Genomic DNA, 6,352 nt, shown 5'->3' with positions numbered 1-6,352 from the left:
ATGTTCAAGGAACCATTTAAACTGATCAGATAATGTCGGTTCCTTATGCTTCGGTTGTCAAAGCAACATGTGTTTTTAAGTATGAACACGCCATATTTATGATCGGGATAATTGGCAAAGACATAATAAGTCCAGCAATGGACTGCTGGAAAAGCCGCCAAGAGGTCTTGCGGTACATGCAAGACAATAAAGGTTACATGCTTATTAATAAGATGTCTACTAACCTCGATATCGTGGGTTATTTAGACATTGTTTTTGCGAGGTGTGTGGATATTAAGGTTTCCACGTCATGTTAAATCCTCACCTTCGCATGTGGAGCTATACCGTGGAAAAGCTCCAAATAAATATTGATGGCATTAGTAATGATGCAAAGTATTATGTGGCATGTTAAGAGGCTATTGCGCAGGTTGTATGTCAAAAAAGTTTTTATTCCCGAAATTGAAGTGGTAGACAACATTTCAAAACCACTTACTGCAATATAAACACGCAGTCTTCTATACGAGTAACAACAAAGTCAAATGGTGTTGCCAACACCATTGACAATATGTTTAGTGTTGTGAAAGATAGAATCCAGGATCAAACTATTGATATTATGCATATAAATATGTTTTGTATGTTTTATGGATCCATTTAATCGAAGGCTTGTGACCCATATTTATGATTATGTTGCCGGCATGGGTTGCTGAAATCCTTTTTGATCCTGGTAATAAGGACCGTCAAATAAACCAACTCCCGTAAAGTATTATGTTTACTATTTCGATATAGAATGATGTACTATAGGTAAAGAGGTTCATTGACATCTCATTGGTCAGTGTAACACTTTATTTTGGTATGTTATTTCTGTTGAGAGTGGACTTATGATGTTTGTTAACCTTACGATCAAGGGGGAGAATGTTGGAAATTGATCTTAGCTAACAACCAAGAGATACAGAGAGATAAAAAGGGACTTGGTCCAACACGTATAAAAGGGGACTTGGTCCACCACATCTCACCTCATGCGGGAGCCTTGATCGGAGGCCTCCAAAACCAACTTTTGGTCCCGGTCCCCGGCCCCAACACCTGATATAAAAGGAGCAGATAGCCCATACGTGGGACTGACTGACACGGTGCTAACCACCAAACTACCCGATCCTAAAGTGGTGTTCAGGGGCTGGAAGACTGATGACCACCGCTGGGCAGTGTCAGCGGCCATCGATCTGCTGCTCGTGTCTACATCAACTCCAAATTCGCCTGCAACAAGCAGGCAATCATGTCTACTGCAAATACCTGTAAGACCATTCCCTAATCCCTCTGTTGTCCACGAATTAGGTGCTCTAAATGCAATCAGCTAATGAGTATGTCCTACCTAATGATGCTTTAAGATCTAACAATCACATCAAGAAAATATAGGGACAGCTGATTCGTGTTGTTAGGACGTGAGATCTTAAAACCATGGTTTCAGTTTTAGCGATTTTGCAGGCTTGCAGCATGGAGGAAGCATTGATATGATGAATTCGTTTGTGGCTGTGTTTTCTTCAATGAAATTGTGCAGTTCAGGGGAAGTTATCAGTCTGGTGATTAGTAATATTTTTTGCAGTACAGATGAAGTCGTGGTGGACGAAAGAGGTGAGAACTGATGAGATTTAATTAGTTAGGGTTGGTTCATGTTCTTGGCTACTGCAAATTTGATCAGCATGATGGAAAAAATTGAAGCCATACTGTAGTTGCAGACATTATTTTGGTTCCCGCATTTAGAACTGGTTATGGTTTTTGCTCATTTGAAATTAGTATGGCTTCAATGCATGCAAATACACTGGTGCATATCCGTTCCAACTATGCAAGCAGATCAAGTCACACTTTAAGTTGAACTGTTCATGCCATTTTGTATGTAACCAGAGGCCATGCTTTTGAACCTTTACTGAAAAAATTTCTGTACAATGTCAACTCTCTTAATGTGTCGCTAATAATTTACTGCCATTTCCTGGTTTTATAATTAAGATGTTTTAATCCGCTAAAATAGACTACAAAAACTTCTTATGTTTTGGGAGGGATGTAGTATTTCTTATGGCATGACACGGCTTTCGCAAATTTATCAGATGTAGAGCATATTATCTTACATTAATGGCTGGATTCTCTTGAGGCTACTGTAGTGTGATCTAATGAAAGGAGTTCCAGATGTCTTAAATTCAGATGATCTTAATGTTTTTGCACAACTTTTGATTGGAGATCTAGCTGTCATGCTCAAGGATGGGAGTAGTGCCTTTGCATGGCTGCCTGTAGTGCACTCGAAAAAATTAGAGCCTTTACGCTAGAGAATCTAATAAAGCCTTTACGCTTAAGAATCTAAGAAGTCTTTCTTCTCTGTGCAGCAATTATGGGGGTACACTGAGTAATAGTAAAATGGATCTAGGTAGAAGCCTTCTCAGCGTTTTGACATCCTGATCCGTCTGATTTGATCATTCAACGGCACTGATCTTCCAGGCGTCTTACCTGTTAGATGTATATATCTGTCTATTGTAGTTTCCCCATATGTTAGTGGGCTTTCTGCATATGTGCACCTGTATATGTACTATATATTGTGGCCTTTGCCCCCCTGGTAATACAACAAGCATATTATCATAACATGGTATCAGAGCTAAATCGATTCTAGTTCCCGGCCGACGTTGCTTGTTCAAGGCCGAAGTTCTTCCTCCGCTCGATTCCCGGCCGAAGTTGGTCGATCTCCTCTGCTCTGCCTCGATTCCCGTCCCCGTCCTTCCTCTGGATCTTCCTGGGATTCGCGCGGAGTTTGCCCCCGCCGGCCGATTCCGCTTGTCCTGCGCGTGGCGCCCGGCCGATTCCGCCCGCCCGACGCCCGCCTGACTCCGTCTCCGGCCGATTCCGCCCGTCCCGAGTGTGGCGCCCGGCCGATTCCGCCTGTCCCGCTCGTGGCGCCCCATCGGCTCATCCCGATTCCGTCGATCCCGTCGCCAGGCTCCTGTCGCCCATTGACTGATCCCGTCGCCAGGCTCCTGTCGCCAGGCTCCTCCGCTCGATCTCCTGGCCCGCTTGGCCCGCTCGCCCCTGCTCTTCTTGATCCCGCGCCGGCTCTTTTTTTTTCCTGCTCGTTGACTTGATCTGAGGTAAAAATAAAAAAAAAATCAAAAAAAAATCAAAAAAAAAATCAAAAAAAAAACGTCGGCTGTTGTTATCCGATGTCTTCTTCCGCTGATCCCGCCTTATCTTTGGGCCTCCCATCGGTACTTGGTATTTGTCCGCTGCCTCCGTGTATGATGGCTCGCCATTCTTCGTCGCCGTTTGCGGCCTCTTCACGCGACTTTGCCCGCGCTTCACCGACTTTTGCGGCCTCTTCATGCGGCTCTGCCCGCGCTTCGCCGACTCCGTCTACGTCGGCCTCTTCATGCGGCTCTGCCCGCGCTTCACCGACTTTTGCGGCCTCTTCATGCGGCTCTGCCCGCGCTTCGCCGACTTTGTCTACGTCGGACCGCCGCTCTACATCGACTTTTGCGGCCTCTTCCCGCGGTTATGGCCGCGCTTCGTCGACTCCGTCTACGTTGGCCTGCCGCTCTACATCGACTTTCGCGGCCTCTTCACGTGGTTATGACCGCGCTTTGCCGACTCTGTCTTCATCGGCGTGTTGCTCTCCGTCACCCCCTTTGGTGGCCTCTGTGCGTGTGGGTGATAGCTCCTCGTCGGCACCTGATTGTACGTCGACCTCTCCGGTCGCGCCCCTCTCGCGCATGAGATAGCGCAGCTTCACCGCCTCGCTTGATGCTTGGGATTCCGGTTTACGTCGGCAGCCTCGCGGTCCGAGTCTCTATCCTCGTCCTCATTGCACCCTACCGTGGCAAGGTTGGCCACACTTCCTCCACCTGTTGGACGCGGGATCCCGGCTTACGTCGGCGGTTCCGGGATCGTCGGCGGGCTGGCTCTTCGGGATCTTCTGCAGTTGCACTCTCTGATCAGGACATTCTCAGAGGTCTTCGTGGTCTACTCGCTACTCCAGACTCTTCCTCGCCGGGCGCTGCTGGTTCTGTGACTAGCTCTTCTAGCACTGCGCGACCACCACTTTCTACACAGTCAGGTACGTCCCCGTGGTATCTGGATTCTGGAGCTTCCTTTCATATGACCTCTGAGTCCTCTTGTTGCGGTCAGAAACCCACCGGCGAGCAGCGACGGGCAACACGGTAGAGCCGGGAGGCTCCCAGGACTGCGGCTGGCCCTGGTCCCTCCGAGCGACGGCCCGCAAAGACTCGGCACGCACGTCCGATGCTGATGCAAGGGCGTGCCCCCCGACCTATACCTGGTCGGGAAGGTGTTGGATGTGCCTCGCTTAGTTTCCTGCATGGCATACACGTAAACATTAAATACGAGCCTCGATCGGCTCTCGGAGTTGTCCTGTGAATCGGCTCAAGGAGCCGATCCACCCATGATGCGTACGAGGTGTACGATCGGATGGTGGTCCTGCTTGATCAAAATAAAGCTAAAACGACCTACTACGATTTAGGGTTTTCACCGCATAATCGGAACATCCTACTCGTGATTGAGCCCGGCGGCCACGCACGGTGATCGTAAACCGACCCTAGACAAGGCCTAAAAACCAACACGAAGTTGATCCTCGGAACATTCCGTCTAGGGCTAGCAAACTACACCCTACGCGCCACTCTGGATCCTTCAACCCGTTTGTAAGGCCTAACCATGCGGATATTAAACTAAACCTTGAAGAACAAGGAGCAATCATAACGGATCGGATCTACTAAACAATGATCAAGCGGGGTGCCGCCCTTACACCTAAGATAGGTGTAAGGACGGCTAGACGTCTAAGGGTTGCACGACGACAGCATATGATACGATGAACAATGCTAACCCTAACACATCTATGATAACTACGTTGCTCGCCATCAAAAAGGCTTCAGTACGAGCAACGCATGAATAACGAATAAACGTGTACTGCCTAGATCGCAAGATGCGATCTAGGCAGCATGATGCTTACCCGGAAGAAACCCTCGAGACAAGGGAGTTGGCGATGCGCCTAGATTGGTTTGTGGTGAACGTGATTGTTGTTTATTTCATAAACCCTAGATACATATTTATAGTCCGTAGACTTTCTAACGTGGGAATAATCCCAACCGGGCACGAGCCCAAACTCTATCTAACCGACACGTATCCTACTATGTTACAGATACACGGGCAAACTAGCCCAAACTTCGTATACAAGGCCGATTCATGTATTCCTTCCATGTATATTCTTCAAGCCCATCTTCCATCGCGGCCCACCTCTGATCCGGTCAAATTCTGGTGATAACACCTCTATTCTGTCTGCTCTTCGGTCTCTTATTTCTCCTGTCCGTGTTGTCACGGCTGATGGTACCTCTATTCCTGTTTCTAGTACAGGCACCCTTTCTACTCCCTCTTTCTCTGTCCCTGATGTTTCTCATGTTCCTCGTCTTCGGATGAACCTTTTCTCTCGCTAGCCGACTCACCGATTCCGGTTGTCGCGTCATTCTTGACGCCGAGTCTTGTGTGGTTCGGGATCGTCGCACACGAGCCCCGGTTGGAGCTGGCCCTCGTAGCCGTCGGTCTCCGGGGCTTTGGGAGTTAGGCGGCTTCGTGTTCCTTCCGCTGCCACTTCATCCGGCAGTTCTCCTCCGGTTGTTGCCTCTGTCACCGGCTCTTTTCAGCGATGGCATCATCGTCTTGGTCACCTTTGTGACTCTCGCTCGTCGTCTTTGGTTCATCGTGGCCTTCTGGGGTCTGTTTCTGGAGATGGGTCGTTACACTGTCAGGGTTGTAGGTTAGGCAAACAGATTCAACTTCCCTATCCTACTAGTGTGTCTGTCACTCAGCGACCGTTCGATTTAGTCCATTCAGATGTTTGGGGTCCGGCTCCCTTCGCTTCGAAAGGGGGCCATCGATACTATATCTTATTCATTGATGATTTTTCACGGTACACCTGGGTGTTTTTCATGCACTCTCGCAGTAAGGTGCTCTCTATTTATCAGCGTTTTGCGGCCATGGTCCGCACTCAGTATTCCTCACCCATTCGCGTGTTCCGTGCTGATTCTGCTGGTGAGTATATCTCTCAGCACCTTCGTGGTGTCCTTGCTAAGGAGGGCACCCTCGCTCGGTTTTCTTGTCCCGGCGCGCATGCTCAAAATGGCGTCGCCGAGCGTAAGCATCGTCATCTTCTTGAGACCACCCGTGCTATGATGATTGCCTCTTCTCTTCCGCCACATTTACGGGCTGAGGCTGCTCGCTACGTCGGCCCACCTCATTAACATTCAGCCTTCTGCTGCTCTACGGTGGTGGCATTCCTCTCGAGCGTCTCTCCGGTGTTTCTCCGGACTACTCGACTCTCCGTTCTTTTGGTTGC

Source organism: Lolium rigidum, chromosome 7 (genome assembly GCF_022539505.1).
Source record: "Lolium rigidum isolate FL_2022 chromosome 7, APGP_CSIRO_Lrig_0.1, whole genome shotgun sequence".
In the NCBI taxonomy this organism is placed as follows: Eukaryota; Viridiplantae; Streptophyta; class Magnoliopsida; order Poales; family Poaceae; genus Lolium; species Lolium rigidum.
This window is presented reverse-complemented; position numbering follows the sequence as displayed.